The sequence below is a fragment of the Canis lupus genome, chromosome 3 (assembly GCF_011100685.1).
Source record: "Canis lupus familiaris isolate Mischka breed German Shepherd chromosome 3, alternate assembly UU_Cfam_GSD_1.0, whole genome shotgun sequence".
Taxonomy (NCBI): domain Eukaryota; kingdom Metazoa; phylum Chordata; class Mammalia; order Carnivora; family Canidae; genus Canis; species Canis lupus.
The window spans coordinates 66,140,495-66,167,752 of NC_049224.1; the positions used below are offsets into that span (position 1 = coordinate 66,140,495).

At 37.3% G+C, this 27,258-nt stretch overlaps 1 long non-coding RNA gene across 8 annotated transcripts in view; it reads left to right on the plus strand.

Moving 5' to 3' along the window:
- LOC102156687 overlaps positions 1 to 27,258 on the plus strand; it is a 214,232-nt gene that overhangs the window by 173,699 nt on the left and 13,275 nt on the right. For 2 of the 8 annotated variants that reach the window (XR_005357210.1, XR_005357209.1), the window contains exons 7-8: positions 5,174 to 5,249; positions 16,656 to 16,749. This is a non-coding gene — a long non-coding RNA (uncharacterized LOC102156687). Of the gene's footprint in view, positions 1 to 5,173; positions 5,250 to 12,642; positions 12,749 to 16,655; positions 16,781 to 27,258 lie in introns of those variants that run through there. The other 6 variants (XR_005357213.1, XR_005357215.1, XR_005357212.1 and 3 more) reach the window with 6 other exon arrangements.

Genomic DNA, 27,258 nt, shown 5'->3' on the forward strand with positions numbered 1-27,258 from the left:
ATGGGAGACTCTAAACTCTGGGAAACAAACTGGGTTGCGGAAGGGGACTTGGGTGGGGAGATGGGGTAACTGAGTGATGGACATTAAGGAGGGCCCTTGATGTGATGAGCACTGGATATTATATGCAACTGATAAATTATTGAAAACTACATCTGAAAATAATACTGTAATATTTGTTGGTTAATTGAATTTAAATAAAAAAAGTAAAATATGCTTAAAAAGCAAATATAAATATAATCAAATACATTTCCACATGCCTGCATGAAATAATCTACATAATTGCTTCCATGGCTTTCTACACAGAATTCTGGCAATTCTTTGCATTCTATCAAGTTGTATTTCTCTCTGAAAAATACTTTAATTCATGGGGTACATTCATTAGTACAAACATGTAGCTTCTAATATATAGAGTCCCCAAAATCTAGTGGTTTAAATAAATAGAAAATTATATTTTAATGTAACCATGCATTCAGTTTCACTTCTACTTTCCTCCTGAGTGGGTTGTGAATAGTTGGAAGCCTGGCAAACTGGCCTTTCCCAACTCAACTGGATGCAGTTGCCTCTTTAAGATAGAATGGCATTGACAATTCTTCCTTTATTGATCTTATGGTTGTAGCAGTCTTTGAAGATTAAAAAATACTCTGTAAACAACCTCTCTCTCTCATATTCAAGTTCTCAAACTATTAAAAATAAAATATCACTTTTTTTACTGATAAAGGTAATATTAGGGAGATAGTGAATCCCATGAGCAACTGGGATCCATTACATTGAACTAAAAAACTATACAGACTTGCCTAGTAAATGTTTCAAATATGAGAAAATATAAGAAGAAAGGAAGAAGACCCAACATAGAGAAATCAAGGAACTGAAAAGGACTCATATTTTTAACCAGGAAATATTTAAAAAGATTAGATGTTTATAAGTGAATACTTAAGAGTCACTTTGAAGTACACAAAAGATTTTTTTTTTTTCATCTTATAAGGATGCCAAATTCTACAGATCTGGGACTGTGAAACAAGAAGTTTAAAGCTTTTGATACTTCTGATTAGTTTGGCATTTTTTAGCTCTTTTCCTTCTAAAGATTTTCAGAAATTTCTCATTTTTAGGAAAAATTCCTAAATGCAAATTTAATGCATAGTCATTAGAAGGAAGTATAATTCTTTAAAGTTTGGATGTTAACATTTACACAATTATTAGGATCAATTTGCTTATTTGTGTTACATAAAAAACATATTTTTATTGACTAATTTTAAAAATATATGCTATGTTTGCTGCAGCATTACTGACAATAAGTCAAGATATGGAAGCAACTCAGGTGGTCACTGCTAGATGAATGGATAAAGAAGAAGTAGAATACTATTCAGCCATAAAAATGAATAAAATCTTGCTATTTTCAAGACAAATGCCATATGATTTCACTTATATATAGAATCTAAAAAAAAACAAAACAAATGAATAAACAAACAAAAAGCAGAAATGTTCTTATAAATACAGAGAACAAACAGGTGGTTGTCAGAGGGAAAGGGTTTTAGAGATGGGAAAATGGGTGAAGGGGAGTGAGAGATAGAGACTTCCAGTTATAGAATAAATAAGTCATGTGAATAAATGTTACAGCAAAGGGAATATAATCAATGGTATTTTTACTTTTTTATTTTATTTTATTTTATTTTTTTCAATGGTATTTTTAATAGCACTCTATGGTGACAGATGGTAGCTATACTTGTGGTGAGCATAGCATAACATATAGACTTGTAGAATCACTTTTGTGTATACCTGACACTAATGTAATGTTGTTTGTCAACCATACTTAAAAATAATTATGTTGATAGTCAGAGAGCTCTTTATCTATCTCAATATTCCTTATTTGGTGTTTCTTATTTCATTAGTCTTTCTCTTGTCCTTTCTCTTTCTGTCTCTCTCTTTGACTCTTCAAAAATTGAACTCATGGTATTATCATCTCTCATTTTTAAAAATTTCATTGTTTTTTATTTTAATAGCATATGATTTTTTCTTCATGTTTCCTTTTCTTTTATTTTCTTATTCTTTTAGTGTATAGAATTGAATAGCTTGATCATTTATTCATTCCTGTTTTCTAATAAGTGCATTTAAGCCTATCTCAACAATTTAGTGTGGTGTCTTCTTATTTGATTCCATGTTATATAACTTCAGTTTTGATTTACTATAAAATAATTGAGCTTATTATTCGATACCTTGTTGAATATCAAATTAGAACAGATTGCATGTGCAATAATTCTGAAAGTTTTTATTTTGGGTATCTTTCTTAGAAGTAGCTCAATAAAGAAGATGGTGTCGAATATTAGTGATAAGGGCCCCGAGTTATTAGTGGAGTAATGGAAAATCTCAGAGATCAATGATCCAGAGGGAAACAGGCTTATAATGAGAAATTTAGTGTTTATGTCTTACGCAGGAAGATCACATAAATCTTATTATATATTTAGGATTGTGTGTGCTCTTTCTATGTTTCTTTAATATTAATATCATGTTCAAAAGCAAATATATACTCTTTACCATGACTCATAAGATCTTGCTTGCTCCATATGTCAAGCTGTTCAAAGACTCATAATTTTCCCACCAATATGGTACTACCTCTTCACTATTCTAGGTATGAGGGCGACTACAATAAAGAAAATTTACAATATCACTTCTCTCAAGGAGATGATTATATTCTAAAAGGTGAGAGAGACAGTAAGTTATTAAAAACAAAATGATCAAGATTGTTTCTAAGGAGGGCACATGATGTAATAAGCACTGGATTTTATATGCACCTGATAAATTATTGAACAGTATATCTGAAATTAATGATATACTATATGTTGCTAATTGAATTTAAATAAAAAACAAATGAAAACAAAATGAAAAAGAAAGAAAAAAGATTGTTTCAATTCTTTCCGAGAGTACTGAAATGTATTTAAAAATGTTGATAGTGATATGAAGATAATCAGGAAAGACCCTTCTGAGGACGTAAAGAGAGAACAGAAGAACAAGAAGAGTCTGAAAATTTAACTGTCTGAAGGAAGACTATTTCAGGTAGAGCGGTCAAGTAGAAGGAACAACAAATACGAAGGCCCTAGGACAAGAAGCCTCTAGGCTTGGACAAGGAGAAGAAAGAAGGCCAGGGTTGCTGGAGTGCAATTAGTGGCAGGGAATGTGATTGAAGAGGTAGGAAGAAGCAACCATCAAATATTTGAAACAATATAATAAGGACATATATTATAGTTATAATAATTTTATTATATTATAATAAGGGCAATACAAAAGTAAACAATTCCCATCTTCAAAGTGGAAAAGACTTAAAAGCTTGATAATATCACATATTGAGTAAAGAAACTGCTCACAATTACTTCTTGTACAAATTGGTAGAACTACTTTGAAGAGTGAATTTCAAAAATGTCCATTCTTATGATCCAGTTCCCCAGAGAAATGATCTCACGGATGCACCAGATGGTTCATTGCATTGTTGTTGTGAATAGCAAAACAAACAAACAAACAAACCTGCAAAAATATTGACTGGAAACAATCTAAATGTACATTATTGGGAAGATAAATAATAAGTTATGGAATAGTATACAGTGAAAATTCTGTATCAGTGGAAATTAATAAATAAGAGCTGTAGTCATCCCCTGGATGAAGCTCACAATGTTGAGGGACAAAATGTTGAAGAACAAAAAAATTACATCAGAGCATATAGAGTGCAATTCCATTTGTATACATTTTTTATATTTTTATTTTGGAATAATTATAGACCCTCAAGAAGTTTCACAAGAGTGCAGTGAGATCAAATCCACCCATTACTAAGATACCATCAGTAAAAACATCTTACGTATATATAATACATTATTAAAATTAGAAAGTTGACATCAGCCAATTAACTAGACTGCAAACCAAGCTCAGATTTCATCAGTTTTTATATGTAGTCATTTTTTTTTTTTTATATGTAGTCATTTTTTATGCCCATAGTTTACATGTGCAAGTTCTATGCCATTTTATCACTTGTATAGATTTATATGACAACTGCCACAGTCAAGATACAGGACTATTTTTTTTTTTCAGTACATAGGAAGTCCTTCATGCTATCCCTTTATAATCACAACTTTATCTTAAATCCTAACACTAATTTATTCTCCATTTCTATAATTTTGTAATTTTGAGGATGATATATAAATGGAGTCATAGAGTGTGCAATCTTTTGAAACTGTTTTTTTTATTATTATTATTGACCATGATGCTCTTGAGATCTCTCTATCCAATAACTCGTTTCTTTTTTGCTGAGTATTATTCCCTTGTGTGATGTACCAGAGTTTGTTTAACCATTTACTTCTTGAGGGGTATTTGTATTGTTTCCAGTTATTCCAGCTATTTTAAATAAAGCTGCTATGAATATTTGTATTTAGTATTAGTGTAAATATATGTTTTCAATTTTCTTGGGTAAATGCCCCAGAAAGGGCATTGCTGGATCTTGTAGTGAATACATGCTTAACTTTAAAAGAAAGTGACAAATTCTTTTCCATAGTGGCTTTATGGGTTCCATTCCTTTTAGCAGTGTGTGAGAGATCTGCTTTCTTCACATGGTCTCCAGGATTTGGTACTATCAGTATTATATCAGACATTTTAATAGATTTTTAGTAGTATCTAATTGTGATTTTAATTTGCATTTCTTTAATGGCTAGTGATGTTGAAAATCTTTTCACATGCTTATTCAGCATTCATATATCTTCTTTGGCAAAATGTCTGTTCAAATCTATTTTTTTTTTCACTTTCTAATCGGATTGCATTTTTCTCCCTCACTATTGAGTTTAGGTTGTTTTTAAAATATAGTCTAGATAGAAGTCCTTTGTCAGATATGTGATTTGCAAAGAGTTTTTTTTCTCATTGTTAGCTTGTCTTTTTATCCTTTTAACAGGATTTTTCACAGAGGAAACATTTTAAATTTCAATTAAGTCTATCTTAACCACTTTGTTTTTTTAGATCTCTCATAGATCATTGTGTCTAAGAATTTTTGTCCAACTCTAGGTCACAGAAATGCTCTCATGTTCTCTTCTAAAAATTTTATGGTTTTACATTTTACTTTTAGATCTGTGATTTATTTTCAGTTAATTTTTATTAAAAAAATCCATTTTAGTTTGAAATTTATTTTTTGCCTTTTGATTTTCAGTTGTTCCAGTATCATTGGTTGAAAATACTACCCTTCTTCTTGAGTTGCCTTGGCACCTTTTTCAAAAATCAGAGAAGTATATTTTGTAGATCCGTTTCTGGGCTTTTTATTCTGTTCCATTGTCTATGTGCCAATCCTTCTACCAATACCTCACTGTTATTAATTATTGTAGTTACATTATAAGTCTTACAATGGGAAAATGTGAATCTTTCCACTGTACTCTTCCTCTTCAAAATAAGTTTAGTTATGCTTTGCCTTTACATATGTAAGTTAAAATAAATTTGTCTACATCTATAAAAGTTTTGATTGGGTTTTGGTAGGAATTGTGTTAAATCTATATATCAACATGGATAGAATTGACATTTTTACTATGTCTTCCACTGCATTTATATTATGTCTCTCCATTTAATTAGATCTTGTTTGCTTCCTTTCATCAGAGTTCTATAGTTTTCTACATATTTAACCCACTGGTGCTTTATTAGATTTGCACCTACATGTTTTAATTTTTATAGTGGTTACAAGTGGTTTGTGCTTTGAATTTTGGTTTCTGATAGATTAATGATGGTATAAAGAAACGCAATTAGGGACGACTGAGTGGCTCAGCGGTTAAGTGTTTGCCTTCAGCTCAGGGTGTGATCCTGGTCCGGGATCCAGTCCCGCGTCAGGCTCCTTGTGGGGTGTCTGCTTCTCCTTCTGCCTGTGTTTCTGCCTCTCTCTCTCTCTCTCTCATGAATAAAGAAATTAAAAAAAAATTTTTTTAAAGAAATGCGATTGAATTTTGTGAGTTTATTTGTACCTTGTGACATATAATTTAATAGGATAATATCCATATAAGTCAGTTCTAAAATTAATCTGGGAATGTAATTTAAAGCAAGACAAAGAACAATTGTTTCACTGGACTTAAGGTATAATATATGAAATAGTAGTAATTAGCACAATATTATTGGCATAAGAATAGGTAAATGAGGGGCTCCCTGGGTGGTTCAGTGGTTACCGCCTGCCTTCCGCCTGGGGCGTGGTCCTGGAGACCCTGGATCAAGTTCCATGTCGGGCTCCCTGCATAGAGCCTGCTTCTCCCTCTGCCTCTCTCTCTCTCTCTCTCTCTCTCTCTGTGTCTCTCATGAATAAATAAATTTAAAAAAATTAAAAAAAGAATAGGTAAATGAACAATAGGTTTATTCTCTATTCTTTATTCTAAATAGAAAATCCACAGACTCATGATCATTTGGTAGGAGAAGAGCTTTGGGCTATTGGGCTTCCAATGAAGGTTGATGAAGTGATTATTTTTAGCCAATATCCACATAAGAAGCTTTAGCTTTCCCATATGGTTCATTCAGTTTTCTCAGACAACAGACTCCACTTCATGACTATGGGTAGATGTCAGTTCACCTTGGTGTTGTGCAAAGGGAGAACAATAGTTAAGGAGATCTTAAATTATTCCATGTTTTACAGTCCACTTCTCATTTCAATCTTCCAGTGCACTTGTTGATCTTGAATGAGCCAGTGGATTTTTTGAGTCCCTATGAGCAGAGGGGCCCTCACCTCCTCTGTAACCTCCTGTAGCAGGTTCTTTAACGCCACTTTTTCTGAATATTCATCCATGAACTTGTTTTTATTCTCTTCTATTTAGTAATTTGCTGAACTCTCTCCACTGTCATCAGTAGTGACTCCTCCAGTCCTTTGTTTTCTGCTATAAATGTGCTCCTTTTTGTACTTCTAGAGTTTCATTTCAGTGAAGACTCAGGAGAGACAGAAGATAAATGTAGAAATCACATCCTCCATCTTGAAGCTGACAGTACTTGTCTATTGAATGAATGAAAAGTTGTTCAGATTATCAAAAAAAATTGTTGAGTGAATGAGTAATTATTAAACAGAATTTGGAAACAAAGCACATATCCCAATAGAAAGTAAAATCAATTTAGATAACAAAATCAAAGCAAGATTTTTCAGGTTATGATAAATTTAATTCAAGAAGTGTTTTTCAGAATGTTTGATGTACTTTGTTCTTTACTATGAACAGGCACTTGGTCCATGATATGGAATTAAATCTAACACCTGCTCTTGCTGTATGGTGATCACAGAATAATTTTTGTTCCCAATGTTTAGTAGCAACCCCAGCAGACCCCACAGAATTAATTTCTTTTTTTTTTTTTTTTTTAAAGATTTTATTTATTTATGCATGATAGTCACAGAGAGAGAGAGAGAGGCAGAGACACAGGCAGAGGGAGAAGCAGGCTCCATGCACCGGGAGCCTGACGTGGGATTCGATCCCGGGTCTCCAGGATCGCGCCCTGGGCCAAAGGCAGGCGCCAAACCGCTGCGCCACCCAGGGATCCCCAGAATTAATTTCTTTGCAATAATCTGTCTCAATGTCACTTATTCCTTTCTGATATCATCTCTTTCTCACTCTTTATCCAAGGGATCTCGAAGGCATTGTTGGAATAGATTCAGTTTCTGGCTTTCATCTTCTGTTCCCCTCCTTCACAGACACTACAGTCTGGCCATGCTTCACACAATTCCCTATTTTTGAGTTTTCTGACCTCCGTGATACTGCTCACTGGGTCTGTCTCCCTGGAATGTACTCCTTCATTCTGATCCATAATCAACACAAATTGTGTTTGCCTGCTTACTAAGGAGTCCTTAATGACCCTGCCCTCCCCCCTGGGCAGGAAGTGCATTTTTGACTAAATGCACTGTACCAGTTGGACTCTTTCCTTAGAATTTGAGCACAGGAATAGAGATGTCAAGTCATGAAATGCAGCTACAAGCTAGTTATTTCTTGGCTGCATCCTAAAAAGAAGTCAAGTGCCTCTGTTGCTGACATGTCTGGACATCTATCTCCTGGTTCTTGGCCTTTCCTCAAGCTTGTATTTTAACTCTTTAATGCATCTTTCCAATAAATCTTTTCTTTCCTTTAAGAGAACTATTACTTTTTTTTTTTTTCCTTTGCTGTCTGGTGCATACAACCAGGAACTTTAACCTACCTTAAACCCTATCTCTTCAGATCTACCTTTGCTTTCCATTTAAGGTCACATTCAAAATCTTTCTTTCTCTGTAAGGAATCTTTATGGCCATACACAAGTAGAAGCCTCTCCATTCTCTGAATTTTCACAGTCCTTTGCCTTCACCTCTCTCATGACAATCACCACTTATAACTTATCAGAAGCATATTAACATATGGTGAATATCTCCCCATATGAGAACAGTAGTTCATTAATATCATGACTTGCATTTTTTTCCACAGTGCCTTTATGATACTTGCACAGAGCAAATATTCAAAAAACAATAGTTAGTTTTTAAACTTGCATATTGGAAAAGAGCTTCCCCATCCAGGCATTAGACACTGAGAGTGGCCTTTGTTCAGATGCCATTTAATTTAATTTAATTTAATTTAATTTAATTTAATTTAATTTGATTTAATTTATTTTGAAAGAGAGAAAGCATGTGTGTGAGCAGTGGGGGAGGGACTAGAAGGGAGGGCCAAAGGGAAAGGGAGAGAGAGATTCTTAAGTAGACCCCACACTCAGTGTTTAAGATCCTGACCTGAGCCAACTGTGAGATCATGACCTAAGCTGAAATCAAGAGTCAGATGCTTAACCAACTGAGCCACCCAGGTGCCCCCAGAAGCCATTTTATTAATAGCAGCTACCCTCTTCTTAAGTGTACCTTCGTGCTATTTCATGCTACTTTCTTAACTTTGCTGCAAAATAGATAATATTATGCCTACTTTCTAAATAAGGAAGAAGTTCAGAGAAGTGGAATATCTTTTCCAAGGTTTAATTGTGATTCAGAAATGTACCTGAATCTTAGTTCTGATTTGGATTCTGCTTTGATATAGCTCACAAGTTCCCTTATTAGAGATTGCTTCTGTCCAAGCCACATCTACAATTCCTGGGTACTTAAAGGAGTAGGAATGCTGGAAGCAAGTGAAAGGGGACAATTTCTTGTCTGATCTCCAAGCACTCATTCCTTGAGCTCTGAAGCAGACAGCGCTCGGGACCAGTGATATATTTGTGATGAAAGTATAAGTGCAGATTTTTTAGCCCTCATTATTCCACAACGAAGTGAGCCATTACTGCAAGTTAGAAGATGTTTTGAAAGATGTCACTGACAAAATGTCCCAGAGGGACTAAACGAATGATGGAGGAAAATATTCTGTTATTCAACACCTGGAAATAAGAAAAAGCAGTGCTTATTTTTAGGCCTGGACCAGTATCAGTGCCAGTATGAGCATCCACAGACATTTGCATGTTTATTTCCATTTTAGAGATTAAGTAACTGAGACTCAGAGAAAAATATCTGACTCCTCTTCATACAGAGAGTGTCAGAGTCAGTATTCACATTAAAATCTTATCTCATTCTCTGGTACTTTTTCACTGTGTTGCATTGTTTAACAGAAATCAAGTAACTCAGGAGTAATAATGGAAGTCGTAGTCAAAAATGGTCAAAAATGGTAGATCAACCCTACACAGAGACTACTGATGAATAATTCTGTGTGATCTCCAAGTCAGCCATCTCTTGGGGCACCACAGTGTAACCAGGGCACAGGATTGCAAGAGCACCAGGTTTCAGGGGTCCCAAACAGACCAGGTTTGACCACTAGCTGCTGACAAAATCCAAAGGCAGAGGGACAAGTTATGGTGAACCAAGAAAGGAGTTTATTTCAGTGAGGCCCACACCAGGACGATAGTGGAATATCTCAAAGACTGTGTCCAAAGTCCAAACCAAAATACCTCTAGGTTTATATAAGGAACATGTGGGACAAAAGTCAGTGGATACATACTGGTGGGCAATGAGGTCAAGTGGATCGTTGTCTTGGGTCTTGCTGATGTCAGGGCCTGAGGGGGTAGTTTTGGTTCCCATCATGGGATGCATTACCTGTAGGGTCTTTTGCCTGAGTTAAGAAGTAAGCTGGAAAAAAGAGCTTAATCAATTAGAAAGTATAGTCTGAGGTCTGAATGGTGGTAGTCAAAGTCTTTCTACAGGGTTCTCCTGATCCCATCTTGGACAACATTTTTTTTTCAAATAAAGGATGTACACAGACATGGAGACAAGCTTGCTAAAAGGGCCAGAGAAGAGGGGGTTGGTAATTCTTATGACTAAACAAAAGAGAATGAGATTTAAATAATCTCTGGAGGCACAAATGCTCTGAAAAACTGTAAAAGTAAAAAACAATAAAGGTGAAATTACAAAAAAAAAGAAAACAAGGTGAAATTGCTCATGAGAGAAGGCTTAAAGAGAAATTTCATTACTTCAGGAAGGAAGAGGATTGATCAGACAGTTGCTCACTGGGAGATAACTGAGGATTTGCTTGATTGCCAGCCTTACATACACCTGCCGAAGACTGATGGATTGAACAAGCAGGGTCTCACTGCTATAGCCCCTCATTTTTGTGCAGTGGACAGTTTCTGGTGGGATATGCCATTTTTATGCTTTTGGAAGCATATAGACAAACCAAAGACTGAGAGATTTTGTGCTTACTCATTGGCACATTCTAGTCCCTCTGCTTGGAATGTCTCTTTTCCTGGGGGGCACCAGGCAAAGTCAGTTGGTTTATCCAGTCTCCTTTCAAATTTTTGCTCCACTATGGAGTCTTCCTTGTCATCTCCAGGCAAAATGCACCTCCATAAAAGGAATGACCACAGACTGGATTTGTGGGGGTGTCTATCTCTCCACAGGTTGAGAAGTCCTGCCTGATAGATTTTCCAATCCACATCTTATACCACTTCACTCTGTGAGGTGTGAAGTATTACAAGTTATTGTCATTATGTGTCAGCTTGTAAACCAAGCAGTATACTTTCTAAAGATTTAATTAACTCCCAGTGTGTCAATGAGCCAGCAATGAAAGCTCAAGACTTTGTTTATGCCTTGGGCTTTTAAACTTCTCTTTATCCATGTAACATAATAAAAAGGAATGTTTTCTGAGTGTGCTACAATGCTCTGATTCAGATCAATGCAATCTGAGCTGTGTCAAATAGTATATTGTGAAATATTGGATTTCACAGAAAGACAGAGGTTCAATTTATTTTTCTGCTGGCGTGCCCATCTAATCAGAAGAATAGACCCACTGCAGATTTTTTCTAGACATGATACCTAAGGAAGATGAAAGTGCAATTACATTCTGCTATTGCGTGGCAGTTTGAAAGGTGTGTGTGTGTGTGTGTGTGTGTGTGTGTGTGTGTGTGTGTGTATGTGTGAAGGAAGGGGGAGAGAGAACGAGAGAGAGAGAGAGAGAGAGAGAGCATGGAGACAATGGATGCCCTCCACACAATGAATTGTGGGAGACGGAGCCAGCGAGAGGGACAGGTGATGTTTAAATGATGACAAGCAGTGATGGGCTTGGGAGTCACTTCACGTGTCTGCCAGGCATCAGTCAAACAATAATTCTCTGTTTGTTTGTTGGGAGCCTGAGAAAACACTTTCAACTCGACTGAACATAATTGCTTCCTGAAAATAGATTCTGGCGAGTGAATTGAGACTACTCCCTTGTAGCTGTAGCCTTTTAGAGTTTTTAGAGTTTACACAGCATTTTCCCACACACTGTCTCAAGCATTGTTTTGAGCCCTCTGCCAGGCACTGGCAGTGCTACATCGAGCAGGATCAGACATAGTGTACATCCTTGGGAAGGCACTAGTACAAGTACAGGTAGATATTAAGCAAATAATCACAAAAGGAAGTGTACTGTTGAGATTCTTTTTATTACACTGGTATTTAAAAACATTAAGTCCATTAGAGGTACTTCTGCAACAGCTATGGAAATCGGGGGGCGGGGGATTAAAGGACAGGTTGTGGTCCTTATCTCTGTTTCAGTTAACAGCATGCAGGTTTTGTTTGACATACCAATATTTATAGTAAGCTTTTACTTGAAAAAAGTTTAATTGTATGCAAAATACCAACAACTTCTGAACTCTACATTTAGGAGAATGGGTAATGTGCTATTTACTAGAATAATTGTATTTTTCCTGGTGTGCTGCTGTTTCTAAGCATAACACTTATGTGTTTCTCTCCTTGAATGCCACTTTGTTCAGTTAGTGAAGGTCTATTCTCTGAGAATTCCAAATATGACTCCAGCAGGGTGTCAGTGAGGGAGGCTACCTGACTTACCAAGGCCAAGGGGACCCACCTGTCAGGGCCCGTGCAGCCTTCACTTAGCATTAGATGCCCAGAATGCCACTTCTCCTCACAAGAGGTAGCTGACCTTTTCAAGACAAGCCCTCCCTTCTTACAAATATCTGTGCAGTCTGAACACCTTTTCAAAGGTCATACATAATGTTTTAGTCTTTGGCTGATGTGAACTTTGACTTTCCTTGGGGCTTTTTTCAGGGTCAGGTATAGGTGTTACTTAGCCGTCAGGATAATCACATGAAGTAGGCCCTTAGCGTCACTGTGCTTTCTGGGATTATGGTCATTGAAAAGGTGAAGTGCCTAAAAACTGCAAGTTTCTCTGTCTTTTCTCACACCCTGATCAGCTTCTACTGATCCCACAAACTTCTGAAGGTCCCATTTGAGAAAATTGAAGACTTGTGTCAATCATCTGAGGAGTCACTTACAACACTAAATAGGTATTTGGGCAAGGTTGGTCAACCAGTGAGATCTCTCTGGATATTTTCCTTTTATCTGTAAATGGGTGAATGGCTCAGGTGGTCCTGAGCCAGCTATACCAGCAATACGATTCAGTAGTTCTTTGGCACAATTTTTAACAATCATAATTCTCATATTTTCAGCTCAATCCATTGAATGTATCTTATTTCCCTTTGAGTATTAGTCTCTTTATCTATTAGGTGAGTTACAATCCAGGTTGCACAGAATTGGGAAAAATTAATTAAAGTATGATAGGTATGAGTTTGTCCTCCTCCTCCTCATCTGCCTTATGGTTCTCCTTGTTTTTTATCTCTTTTAACCTGTCCTTGTTACCTTCCTCCTCCATCATCAGTCACTGTATCCCTTTTCTTTGTTTTCAATAGTCCTGAAATCCTTCCATCTTATTTGTCTCTAATAATGTTGCATTTAGAAACTCCATCACATGAATCATTATGTGAGTCACAGGTCATTAATGCTTATTGTCACTCATTAGTTATTTGTGTATTTTTAAAAAACTTATTTATTTGAGTGAGGAAGGGTCAGGGGGAGAGGGGGAGAGAGAGAATCTCAAAGAGTCTCTACTCTATGACTTGGGGTTAAATCTCACCACTCTGAGATCATGACCTGAGCCAAAATCAAGACTCAGATGCTTAGCCAACTGAGCCACCCAGGTGTCCCTGGTCATTTGTGTATTGAATCCCTAAATACAGGGCCCAGAGCCAAGCCTGGGAGAGAGCAGAAAGTAACACTGACCTCAAAGAGTTTACAGTCCTCTAGGAAGACCAATTTCAAACATGTAATTTCAGTAATGAGTGAAAAATGTTTGATAGGACATTTAGCAAAGGAAATCTAATGTTCTTATAGGTTGAGATCTGAATTATTCATTCCATATTAATTCAACACATACTAACTTAGTCTTACTATATACCAGTCTCTATTTTAGGCACTAGTACTTCAGGAGTTAACAAAACAGACAAAATTCCCTGCCCTCTTGAAGTTTATATTATACTGCCCACCTGCTCCAAGGGCATGAGGAGGAAGAGGAAGAGTGGAGCTTGACCAGAGTTCCAAGTGCTCTGAGTCCCATTTAGAGTCAACAGATGTTTACAGAGTCAGGCCATATGAGTTCCTCCCAAGATTCATTTCAATTAATTAGGCTTTAAGACTATGTATAATTCTGAAAATTATTTCTGCATTTGTTCTGAAATTATCATAGAGGACGGTGTATACCACACAAGTAAGTGGACACCCAGTAGAATGACCCATATGGAGATCAGTTTTGAAGGTTGAAACAAGAAAACTATAATAATAGTTATTTCCAGGAAACTGAGACCTTCCTTCCTGTATAATGAAATTCAGTAACTTAGCACATTGCACTTTTTGCTCTCACAACCAGAAAACTCAGGGAAAAATCAGCCATCAATATTTAGGCTTCAGGTATTTGCTTCCTATTCATTTGTTTTAAATTTATATTTTGTTAACATTGCTATATGAATATTTTTTATTTGGTTAGTCTAGATCCTAAATATGGGCTTTGGTTATAAAACTGTCAAGAATGATGACTCAGAATTTTCTGTTATTTTCACCTCGTTTTGCTATATCTCTGGTAGCATATAATACGACGATAATGCCAGGGGCCAAGAGGGAGAAGATCATTCTTCTCTCTTAAATGAAGCTTTGACATTTCTCTCTGTATATTCACATTTATCTATCAGTTGAGTTTCTTTGACTGCTCATGCTTCCCATGCCCTGCTAACTTTGTCTTCATATGGCTTTGTCTTCCTGTCTTTTTCCCTCTATGATTCTTGCTTCTGATAATTCTAGATACCTCCCTTTGGCTTTTGCCCATATTACTCACTACTTTGGTCCTTCTGTTCTTGTATTTTAAGTTAATGAGTGAGGCATCTGATTGAATCATCTTTTCATGTCAGATAAAAGATCTACATCTACTTGTAGAACTATTCTGTCCATGGGCCAGGTACATACACTGGTCTAATTGGCTTTTGCTAGCTAAGGTCAGGTTATGTCTGACAAAATAACACTGAATGTTCCTTACCACAGATGGAGAGGTACCTTTACAAGGACTAGAGGTGGAGCAGGAGCAATGATATCTCTAGTTACATGGCTTTCCTGATACATGCTTAGGAATAGGGATAGAGAACCTTCATCAATCCACTCAACATTGCAATGATCTTGCATGAGATGTGCTCTCTGCCTAGAACTTGGAGTTCTTTTTCTGCCTACACCTGCCTTCTTCAGTTTTCTCCCCTGATCATCTTGTGCTCATCCATTGAGGCTCTGTCCTTTTATTGCAGGTCAAGGAAGGTGTCCTTAACTTCTGTCCCTGTGCAGGTCTTTTGATTCTGATCTCAGAGAACCCTGTGCTTGCCTCTCTTGAATCTTTTTCCATTTTATTAGTTGTCTTTTTCCTTATTTGGTTCCTCCTGCTAGGTCTTGACAACACTGACAAAGTTAGCTTCTCATTTCTGTACATTTAGTCCCTGAAACAGCATCTGGCCCTCATTAGGACACACTATGAGATGGAACAGGGAATTGAGGCTCTTCTTCTTCTGTCCCAGGTTAGGACAAAAATCCATTTTCTGGAACAGATATTAATTTGGTGCTCACATTTGTATAACAACCCACTGGAATGAGAATTAAAAGTCCTAGACCAAATGTTGAGACCACAACCAAGTATTCCTTTCCATAGACTTCCTGGAAATTTCTTCCTTTGCCAGTTTCTTATCTCTTTTCTATCCCCACACTCTATGTCAACTTGTTCCACACTCATCATCTTCTTATAATTTACCATCCCTTCCTTCTAGGTCTTTGCATATAACCCCTACTGGCCTCTGTTGAAATCTAAGCCTCTGTTGAGCTCATCTTTTGAGAAGGTTGGCTTGGAAAACTTAGAGTGAAAGACTTAGCTCCACATCTCTGAAGTAGGTGACTGCAAACAAGTCACTTGATCTCCTTTTCTCTAAAGTGAGAATCACAATTCCTTTTCTGCTCTTTTCAAGAACTGCTGAGATTATTCAGTGATATAAACACAGAATAAGGTTTTTAAATCCTGTGCCAATATTAGTGACAACTATTATTCAGCTTCCTTTCCTACCCCCCATTCCATCTCCCATCTTTGTTGCTTATTTACAATCTCTGACTTCCAGAAAGGATTTGAGGCAATTGTCTCAGCAATATACCTTTCTAAAACTGTGTGAATCCAATTTAATAAATATTGATCTCCTGTTATATTAACTTTATTGAGTACTTGCTATGCCCTGGGAGCTGCATAAATCGTATCGCTGAAACCACACATGAAACACTTGAGGGAAATATTTTTATTTACCTTTGCTTGCAGATGATTGTGTTGAGGATTATGGATGTTAAATAACTTGGTCCAGGTTGCACTTGGAAGTTATGGAGTCCAGATTTAATTCAGATGTCAACGAGTCCAAAGTCTATACACTTAACCATTACTCTATACTACTTGTCATGTCCTGTGGCCTCAAATGAATCATTTTTGATGTCTAACTAATCTTTCAGTCTTTTCCAAACATTATTCTGGAAGCTGTCCAGAATTGTCAAATTAGTGAATGAGGTTTGTGCTCATAGGTACATAGCACTCAAGGAGGCTTCCCACGGACTATGTTCCTTGAGTAGGTGACTCATTTTCTCCCTGTAATTTTCATCTCACCTGTCAGTCTACCTAATTAAATTCTAAGCTCTTTAGAAGAGATTGGAAGTGATATCTACATACTGTATTCCCAGGCTAGTTCATTTTTTTTGTCACAAGTTAATGTAAAAAGGTAATTACATTGTAATATGAGGGTTGGTGGTTTATTATGTCATATATCACAGTGTTTAATTTCAAAATTCAGAATCTTACATTCTTTTCCTTCAGCAGCAGAAACCCTTAACTCAGAAAAAGGAAACAGAACTTCTGAGTTGTGAGGAGATGAAGAAAATCCCCCAATCAAGAATTTTTGCTTTTGGAGGTGAGAAGAAGGAAGCCTGGATCAGGGAAGTAACTTATTTTTTTTGGGGGGGGGGCACGGGGGAATAACTTGGTTTTAAAAAGATTTTGGGCGGTTCAAATTCTCTTCTTTCATATGACTCATCATTGTGCATCTAAGAATAGCAACACAGAAGAGTGAAAACAAGAGTAGGTTAGAATAGGGGAGAATGGATACTGGGTCCTTCTGTCCTTACCTGCTTCTTGATGCTGGCTGGGCAATTTCATGCCTCTGACACTCATGTAACTCCACTACAGACTTGGCCTATCAGACTTGGATATTCTGCTGGTTGAGGTTTCCATTGTGTTCTATTAGGTGGAGAACACAACAGAGAAAACTTAATAGTCTTCACTTTGAAAGAATTTCATAAGAAGTTCCATGTTGAACATGTATGCATAGACACAGCAACACTCACTTCATGAAGCCAAGAACAACAAACTAGTTTTATGCTGAAAGGCATGAAAATGATAACTCATGTATAAATTTAGAGGCACAAAGGTCATTAGAGATAGCATTATCAGGTCAGTTCCTATGATAGAAGTAAATCACTGAAGTAGTCCTTGAAGGACCACATAGAGAAGAGTAAGGAGTGTGGTCCATACAGAAAGACCAGAACAGACAAATGCGAAGAAGTGGGAATGGGATGGATGGAAGATCACGTAATGTATGTGAAAGCCAATTTTGCGAATGGTGATTAAAATTTTTAGATTGGTTCTTATATTAAACAAATAATCATGGAGTTCCTACTATGTGTGAGGCCCTATGCTAAGCTGCAAAATATGGCATTGATCAGGACAATGTCCTTTTCTGTCTGGATCTTCCATTGTAGGAGGGTGAGGGACACTAATTAGAATGACTAAAAGTTAAATGTGATGAGCATTGTGGAGGGAAGCCCCAAGGACTGGGAGTAAAAACAAGACCCAGTCAAGAAGCTATTCTCTGTAACATCTGCGGTATCATCCAACTTCTCCTTTGCCCTCATGTTCTCTAAGGGTCAGAGAGAGCCATTGTCCTGCAGTCCTGCACAACCATGATATATAGCTATTTAATTACGTCTTTTCCTTCTGTTATATTGTAAACTCATAGAGACTAGGGATGATGCTCTTCTTATACCTAAATCTCCAACACTTAACTCAGAACTTGTCATACACTAAGTGGAATGAGATAATGAAATATCATCTTTCCTCTTCTATGAAAAACACATCACTATCCTCAGCTTTTCTCTAAATGGGCTCTGCCATGATAGTTCCAATGATTTTGTGAACTATCAAGCTAGCACACATTCACATAAAGGCCAGCCTTCTGTGTCCCAACACTATATGTATACTGTTGCTTAGCAATTCAGTGCAGGAAATATTACTTGATCAGCGGGCAAACACAAGCTTAGTTTGAAGGAAGAGCAATAGTTTAATGCATGCATGGATGTTGGAGCTGCTTCATGCAGTAACATCATTAGCTGCAAAGAGGTGTGGAGAAGCAAGAGATATCCAGGGGTCTTTGATTATTGTTTTGGAATGTTGCATTGACATTTCTCCTTTCCTAACTTGAATCTTAGGTTTGCAATGAGGAGTGGATGGGATTTCAGAGGAGGATTAAGTAAATAAGTCATATTAAAATGACAAAATGGGTAAATAGAATATAACATGGAATGAAATGTAAATTGGATTTAGGCAAACACTTTTATACAGCCTTACCATCCAACCCTATCCGACTGCTTCGGATTCCTACAGTGGCTTCCGCACACAGTTCTATTACATGTTGCCACTCAAGGGCATTTGATGTTTTCTCTCTCTGGAAATTCATTTGCATTTAAATGATTTGAAATAATCATAAAAGCCAAGTGCTATGAAGTTTGAAATTAGTTACTGTCTATAAATTGCGATGCCATTAAAAGATGATTGTGGAGAGCTTTGCTGTCTCAAATGTAGGCAGATTAAAATCTAACAAAGTACACCTTGTTACAAACCTGTAAAGAATGATGGGATGCAGAGTTAAATTGATTTATTCCTCTATCAGTGCCTGTAAACTCAATGTACTTGAGTTTATTCTTGGAGTAACAAACTTTTTCATCTGGTCTGTATCTGTCCTCTTTAAATCTATGGATGTTTTATAGAACTTATGAGATTTCATTCTTATCCTTTATAGAAAAGTGAAAGGAAGGGGAATCGGGTTACATTTTCTTTTTAAACTTGAGGATCTGGGCAACATGCTTTGTAAGAGAAGCTTGGACACCAGCTGGTTCATGTTTGAAAGCTTCAGATCAAAATTATCTCCAATAGAAACTCCTAGCCATCTTGGAAGACCCATGTAACAGTATGTCAATATCAAAAAGTGCAGGCTTAGGGGTCAGAAATTTAGTTTTAAATGACAGTTCTGACTGTCACCATCTATATGACCCTGGGTAAGTTGCTTGATCTTTTTTATTTCAAACTGGCAATACAACAACATCTATATTATAGAATAAGAAATAGAGTAGAAAGAAATAAAGAACATAAACAGCTAGTACAGTGCCTAAGGCATGGGAGTACTCCACAAATGTTAGTTGTTATTTTTTACAAGGCATAACAAAGATGCTCCATCCTTGATTTTGTTTCTCAGTCTCAATTCTTAAGATGTTTTCACACATGGACTCAGTATTATTTGATGTTTTTTCCAACAAGAAGTGGGGTAACATTATGTTCCTTCCTTTTAATCTGGCTTCTTATTTTTTGACCAGTAGAGTACAGAGGGAAAATAGCACTGTGCTAGTTTCTGAGTCCATGCTGGAAGAGACTGGCAGTTTCTGCTTCCCTATTCTTGGCATGTTCGTTCTTGGAATCCAGCCAGCATGCCACAGGGAAGCTCAAGTCACTCCAGAGAGAAACCCATGTGCAGAGAAACTAATAGCTAGCTAGATTGCTTCCTTAGGGCTGCTGTTAAAAAGTACCACAAACTGCATGACTTAACCAACAGAAATGTATTGTCTGACAATTCTGAGGACCAGGAATCTGAGATCAAGGTATCAGCAGGGTTGGTTCCTTCTGGGGGTGACATGGGAGCATCTGTTCCAGACCTCTCTCCCTGTCTTATATGGTCATATTCTCCCTGTGTCTTCACAGTCTCCTTTCTATATATGTCTATGTCCAAATTTCCTCTTCTTAGAAGGACATTAGTCAAATTGGATTAGGAGCCACACTAATGACTTTGAACTTGATTACCTTTATAAAAACCCTATTTCAAAATAAGATCACCTCCTGCTATAGCAGGGGTTAGAATTTCAATCTATGAATTTTTTGGGGGGGATACAATCTAATCCATAACATTTACATTAACTTGCCAATCATGTGAGTATGCTATCTTCAAAGTGGATCTTTCAGCCTCCATAATACCACATGAACCTAATTCATGAGAGAAATAAATGATTATTGTTATTTTAAGCCACTAAGTTTGGTTTGAGTTATTACATAGCAAAAGATAACTAAACCATGATCTTCTTTGAATTGGACACTTAATGTTGATTTTCATGACATAATCTAAGACCTTTGTCTTCAACCTATCCTTTGTTACATTTTATTCCTGGCTGTGTTAGGAAGGGTTTATAATCTAGTTCTGGCCCCCAAGAATGAAATCTCAGCTCTGTATAGTTAAACTATGCAATCTGCCCTCCATACCCAGTCAGTCCAAAAGGTCAAGTTTGGACACCTGACTATGACCCAAGGCACCCCTAAGGTCTCTTACAGACACAGCTTGGCTTGTGTCAAGGAGATGCCAATGAAAAACACGTGTTTTTCAGGCTAGTGTATCAGAGAAGAAGTGAGATTAAGGTTAATTTTGCAGGGCACCTGAGTGGCTCAGCCAGTTAAGCATCTGCCTTTGACTCAGGTCATGATTTCAAGGTCCTGGGACAGAGTCCCACATCTGGCTCCTTGCTCAGCAGGGGAGTCTACTTCTTTCTCTCTCTGCCCCTCCCCCCACTCATGCTATCTCTCAAATAAATACATAAAATGTTTCTTAAAGAAAGATTAATTTTCAAAATGAATCACTGCTTCTTCTGACTTTTACTATCCTGGTGTCTAAAAAAGCTTGTTAATAAAGCTAGTCTTACCAATATACTTCCAAGGAGATGACCTCCAATGTTATTGGCATGTGACTTATTCAACTTCATTCTTGTCAATTTTCCATCACTTTTCTGGATTGTTTCTTCTAGTTCTATTTTTTAAAATTTTATTTTATTTAAATTCAATTAATTAACATATAGTACATCGTTAGTTTCAGAGTAGAGTCCAGTTATTCAATCAGTTGCATGTAACAATCAGTACTCATTATATCATGTGCCCTCTTTAATGGTCATCACCCAGTTTTCTTTCTATTTAAATATCACACTGGGTGGGAGCACTAGGCCTTCCTTTTCTTTGCGTGGTATGTCTTGATGTCTTGAGGGGGGAGGGATGGAGGGAGGGGAGGGAGGGGAGGGAGGGAGGGAGGGAGGAGGGAGGGGGAGGAGCGAGGGAGGGGGGAGGGAGGGAGGGAGGGAGGGAGGGCTTTAGGGAGGGGGGAGTTCAGGCAGGACGGAATGATTCTTCATTTGTCGTGCTTCATATGTCGATCGGTGGTGTATGTGGTATGTTTGTCTTCTTTCTTCTTCCTTCCTTCCTGTCGTCTCTTTCTGTCTTTCTTTTTCTTTCTTATTTTCTTTCTTTCTTTCTTTCTTTCTTTCTTTCTTTCTTTTCTTCTTTCTTTTCTTTCCTTTCTTTCCCCAAGCCAGAGTGAAGATAGTCTCCTCTACCTGAGACAACCAGGGGTGGGAACATCAAATGACACATCTGGCCAGAATCTTAGAGAGTACCAGGGTGGAAGCTGAGAAGATTCAGATTGTATATCATAATCAAAGGACAGGACCAGAGTTAAACTAGACAAAAAAAAAGTCTAAAGTCTGAGTTTTTTCTCCACTTTCCTTTTGGTTTTTTAGTCTTCCTATCATTTTTTTTTTTTTTCCTGGGAATAGACATTGAGGGAAGATCGGAAAAATCCAATGAGCTTGGAGGGCCTGGGCCTATGGCTCCAGACAGAGGAAATCCTGGCACCTCCAGACTCAGGGACTTTGATCTTTCATCCCCTGTGGCCTCTGAGTGCTGGTTCAATTGCAGGAGGCACAGAGACTCTATAAGATTGAAGACTGTGGACAGGATGAACACATTTTGCAGATTGGCTCAAGCTACAGTTACTGATTAGACAATATACCTTTCTACCTATGTAAGTTTTTTTGCAAAAAAGTATTCTTAAGTTCAAAGGCTGGAGACACTGTGGGAACAAAATAATTAGGTGACTTACAAGGGTAAGACTATATGATTATCAGCACCACAGTATTTAAGGGAGAATGTGGCAATTTTCTTGGTGATGTTGATCACCTTAGGGCAACCAATCAGATGTCCAAACATAAAATCTTTCTCTTTACAACAAGCAGATTAGGTTGATTACTTAAGGCAAAAACCTCCGACTTAATTTTTCTTTATTTTTTTATTATTAATACTTTAAGATTTTATTTATTTATTCATGAGAGAGACATAGAAGGAGAGGCAGAAACACAGACACAAAGGGAAGCAGAACTCTTGCAGGGAGCCCGATGTGGGACTCCATCCCTGGACTCCAGGAACACACTCTGGGCCAAAAGGAGGTGCTTAACCACTAAGCCACCCAGAAGTCCCTTAATTTTTGTTTAAAAGATCTTCTCTTAGTTCAGACTGCCATTTGCCATGCAGAATATTTGCATAGAGTTTTTTGCCTTGGGGTTTATTTCATGTAGAAGATCTCTCAATTTAAGATGTAACAATTCTTCTGTACCTGAAAAGCAAAAAAAGTTCTCCATTTTAATTTCATGGTTTTGGGCTTCACAGTTCATTATGAGAACCAAACTCAAGGGTTTATGTATCGACAGATGGCATGATTATACTCATTAAATGTGTTGCACTCCTATAGATTTTCCTTAAACTTAGACTTGTCAACTTGTATGTGATGGAGTAAGCCCAAGGATAAAACAGATGGGAACCAGTGAGTGTGTGCCTTTTTTTAAAGAGGTCAACAGAATAAAATGTATATTTTTATAATAGTCTACACAATGTGCATTCCCATTCACTGAAAGGGTAGTGCCATATCAACATGCAGAGGGACGCGAAGGGAGGCTTTGGAGACACCCTTGTGGTATTGACCTCAAATGGGAGTAAAATTGAGAGCTGAAATATCAATTGTTTACTTAGTAGTTAGCCTTTCTTCTATTAAATATTTACTTATGATACTAGTAGACCTGTGTTCAGGGCCAGAAGATTAAACCATCTGACCAGAGTTACATCCAGGGCTGTGATTATGTGTAGGCTATAGTGATTATGTAGTTTGAGTCCCCAGCCTCACACAGATAAAATAGAGTAAAAGCATTACACTACTTCCAGTATAGCTTCATCCCTCTCCTCCAGTGGAGGGAATGTTTATTCACTGGCAAGACAAAACAGACTAGAATAAGCACAATAAGAGAGGTATTAAAAATTCATGAAAAAATGAGCTCAATCTGAGTAGGCCTTGTAAGACTCAGAGGAATTTGACCCACCCTGGAAGAAATGGGATTAATTTTAACACTTAGCACCCAGACAGTGAACTCTTCCAACAGATAACCAACTTCTAGAGGGCAAGACTTAATGACAACTTTACTACAGTTTCTAATTCACAAGACTGTGTCTGGTTCATGGTAATTGTTTTAGTAACAGTGCTTTTGAGTCTAACTAACAGAAGACTCAATTTATCTGACTTAAACAATAGGGCCAAATATGTTGGGTCATGTCATGGGTCATGTGGTTCCAGAATTGGTTTTTTAGTGTCTCAGCAATCCATCAAGTACGCTGTTTGTTTGTTTGTTTGTTTTTCCATCTTTTCTTTTACCATATTCATTAATTTGACTATGTCCTTGGCTAGAACCCTGTATTATCACTTTGACTGAAAGAAAAGAGACTATTTATTCCAACTGTTTGTGTCTAAGAGTTATGGAATTTTCATGGAAGACCACCAGCAAGCTTGTCCCTTACAACTCATTGACTCACATTGGGTCACAGAGTTCCCCCAAACCAAACATTGTTAACGGAAAGGGATTGCCATGTTTGAGTGAAATAAATCAAGATTTGCCTCTGAGCCAAATGGTGAAGGGGTGAAACAAAAATGAGTATTTCTGTTGAGTAGGCAACCAACAGTGCTTACCCATTGTTCAACCCACTCTAAATTTGAACTGAGGTGGAATGGTAAATCTAGGCAGAAAGTGCAGCATTAGCAAAGATACAGAGAGGTCCCATGTTACTCTTGTTGGACTATTTCCATTTCTCCCTCAATGTCTTCAATCTCTTCCCCTCAATGAAAACTTGAGTTTTCATTCCTAGTCCAATATTCTTTTCTACAAACTATGATGTTTCCTTTATTTAATTTTACATTTTATAGTAGAACCATAGTATACTGTTTTAGTCTATCCTGGTTGCTATAACAAAAATATTATAGACTGAGTAGTATAACAGCAAACATTTATTTCTCATAGTTATGGAGGTTGAGCAGTCCCAGATCATGGTGCTGGCAGATTTGGTACTAATGAGAGCCCACTTTGGTTCATAGACAGTCAACTTCTCCCTGTGTCTTCCCATGGAAGACACATCATCTCTGGGGCCTCTTTTTTTTTAAGACTATTTATTTATTTATTCATGATAGAGAGAGAGAGACAGACAGACAGACAGACAGAGGGAGAAGCAGGCTCCATGCAGGGAGCCCCATGTGGGACTCGATCCCAGGTCTCTAGGATCACATGCTGGCCTCAAAGTGGCACTAAACCACTGAGCCACCAAGGCTGCCCTGGGGCCTCTTTTATATGGACACTAATCCCATTCATGAGGATGCCATCTTCAAGATCCAGTCACCTCCCCAAGTCCCCACTTTCCTAATGCTATCACACTGGACAATTTTATGTTTTTAACATAAAATTTTGGTGGACACAAATGTTTGGACCATAGTGCATGCCAAACTACAAGAGGGAAAAACAACAACAACAACAGGAGTTTTACAAGCAAACTGTAGTGTAATCTATACAGAATTAGACCTGATATAATTCAGCAGTTATACACTGTGCATGACTTCCAAGTGGGCCCTTCAATGGTGTGATACAGGAAGGGGTATACATTGAGAAGATGATACATTTCTTCATACATTTCCATCATTCGTCTCCTTTAAAGTTATATCCACCCTCTCCCTTCCTCCAGAATCCAGGCAACCACTAATTTGTTTTCCATTGTTATATTATGTCATTTCAAGAAGGTTATATAAAAGAAATCATATATTATGTGACCTTTGCTATTGGATTTTTTTTTTCACTCAGTATAAAACCTTGAGATCCATCTGTATTGTTTCATGTATCAATAGTTCTTTCATTTTTAACACTGATTAATATTCCATGATGTCTTAATCTTCTCAGTCTACTATAATGGAATACATAGAGTGGGTGACTTAACTGAAATTTATTTTTCACAGTCCTAGAGGCCAGGAAGTCCAAAAGCAATGTGTTGGCCCATTTAGTGTCTGGTTAGACCTCTCTTCCTGGCTTGCAGATGGATGACTTTATGCTAAATCCTCAAATGACCGAGAGAGGAAACAAGATTCTGGTCTCTTTTATTTTTTTATTTTTAGTTTTTTATTTATGATAGTTACAGAGAGAGAGAGAGAGGCAGAGACATAGGCAGAGGGAGAAGCAGGCTCCATGCACCGGGAGCCCGATGTGGGATTCGATCCCGGGTCTCCAGGATCGTGCCCTGGGCCAAAGGCAGGCGCCAAACCTCTGTGCCACCCAGGGATCCCTGGTCTCTTATTTTTAATGTAAAATCAATAAGTAAAATATAGTGTATTATTAGTTTCAAATGTAAAGTTTAGTGATTCATCAGTTGCATATAAAACCCAGTAGTCATCACAATAAGTGCCCTCCTTAATGTCCATTACCTAATTACCCTATTCCCCTATCCATCTTCCATCTGGCAACCCTGTTTGTTTCTTATAGTTAAGAGTCTCTTATGGTTTTCCTCTAGTTTCTTCTTCAAAGGATATTAATCTCATCATAAGAACTCTGCCCTCATGACCTAATTGTGTCCCAAAGGCCCCATATCCAAATACAATGGGGATTAGGATTTCAACATATGAGTTTTAGGATGGATGCAAATATTCAGACCATAGCATCGATGGTATAGAGGTACAACACTCAACCACTCAGCTAGTAAAGAAAATTTTGGTTGTTTCCAGTTTGGGGCTATTATAAATAAAGATGCTATAAACTACCATGTAAGGTCTTTGTTCAGAAAAAAATGGTTTTATTTCTCTAGGATAAATGTCAAGGAACACAACTGCTGGATCATAAAGTTGGTGTGCATTTAGATTTTTTAGAAACTGTAAAGTGTTTTCAAGACTCGCTGTGCTATTTTATATTCACACTAGAAATTTATAAAAGGTCTACTTTTTCTACATGCTCATCAGCACTTGGTATTGTGTTTATTTTTTTTATTTCAATTATTTGAATAGGTGTGTAGTGATATCTCATTATGGTCTCAATTTACATTTCCTTAATGGCTAATGATTTTGAACATTTCTATGTGCTTAATTCCATTGTATACCTTCTATGGTGAAGGTTTGTCCTTTGTCCATTTTCTAATCAGATAGTTTTATTACTGTTGAGTTTTGAAAGTTATTTCTTTTTTTTTTCTTTTTAAATATTTTATTTATTTACTCATGATAGACAGGGAAAGAGAAAGAGGCAGAGACACAGGCAGAGGGAGAAGCAGGCTCCATGCCGAGAGCCCGATGTGGGACTTGATCTTGGAACTCCAGGATCACATCCTGGGCCAAAGGCAGGTGCTGAACCACTGAGCCACCCAGGGATCCCCCGAAAGTTATTTCTGAATCAAAACTGGCCCTAATGGGTCTGAGTAAGAGACTATGAGCATTTATCATGTTTTATTTAACCGGCTCTTATTGATGAAGATTTTAATTGTTTCCCGTGTTTGTTCTTACAAAGCTAATACATATATGTTCCATGCCTGTGAGTAATCTATAAGGTAAATTCTTCAAAGAGGAATTTCATGGGTCAAAGTGTTTGAATATTTTTAATTTTGCTCAGTTTGACCAAATTGTTCTTATGCTCCCACCAGCACTAGGAGTATCAATTTTCTCTGTCTGTGGGATTTTCATGTCTACTGAGTGAAATTAGCCCTCAGTCATCCAGTGTTTCATTAGCTGGAACTCTTCATCAGCCAGGGACACTCTTTCCTGAATGATGAGAGTTGGTGACAGTGAGACCCACAAGGATTTAATGAAAGGAAGAGAAACTGGTGCTGAGCCTTGTTTGAGTATCAGGTGAAGTTGACTAGCTTCACTCTTGGAAAGTAGGCAGCTGGGTACAGTAGATGAGGTTTAATGATGAAGTCATGTGACTCATCTTTTAAGCAATAAGCC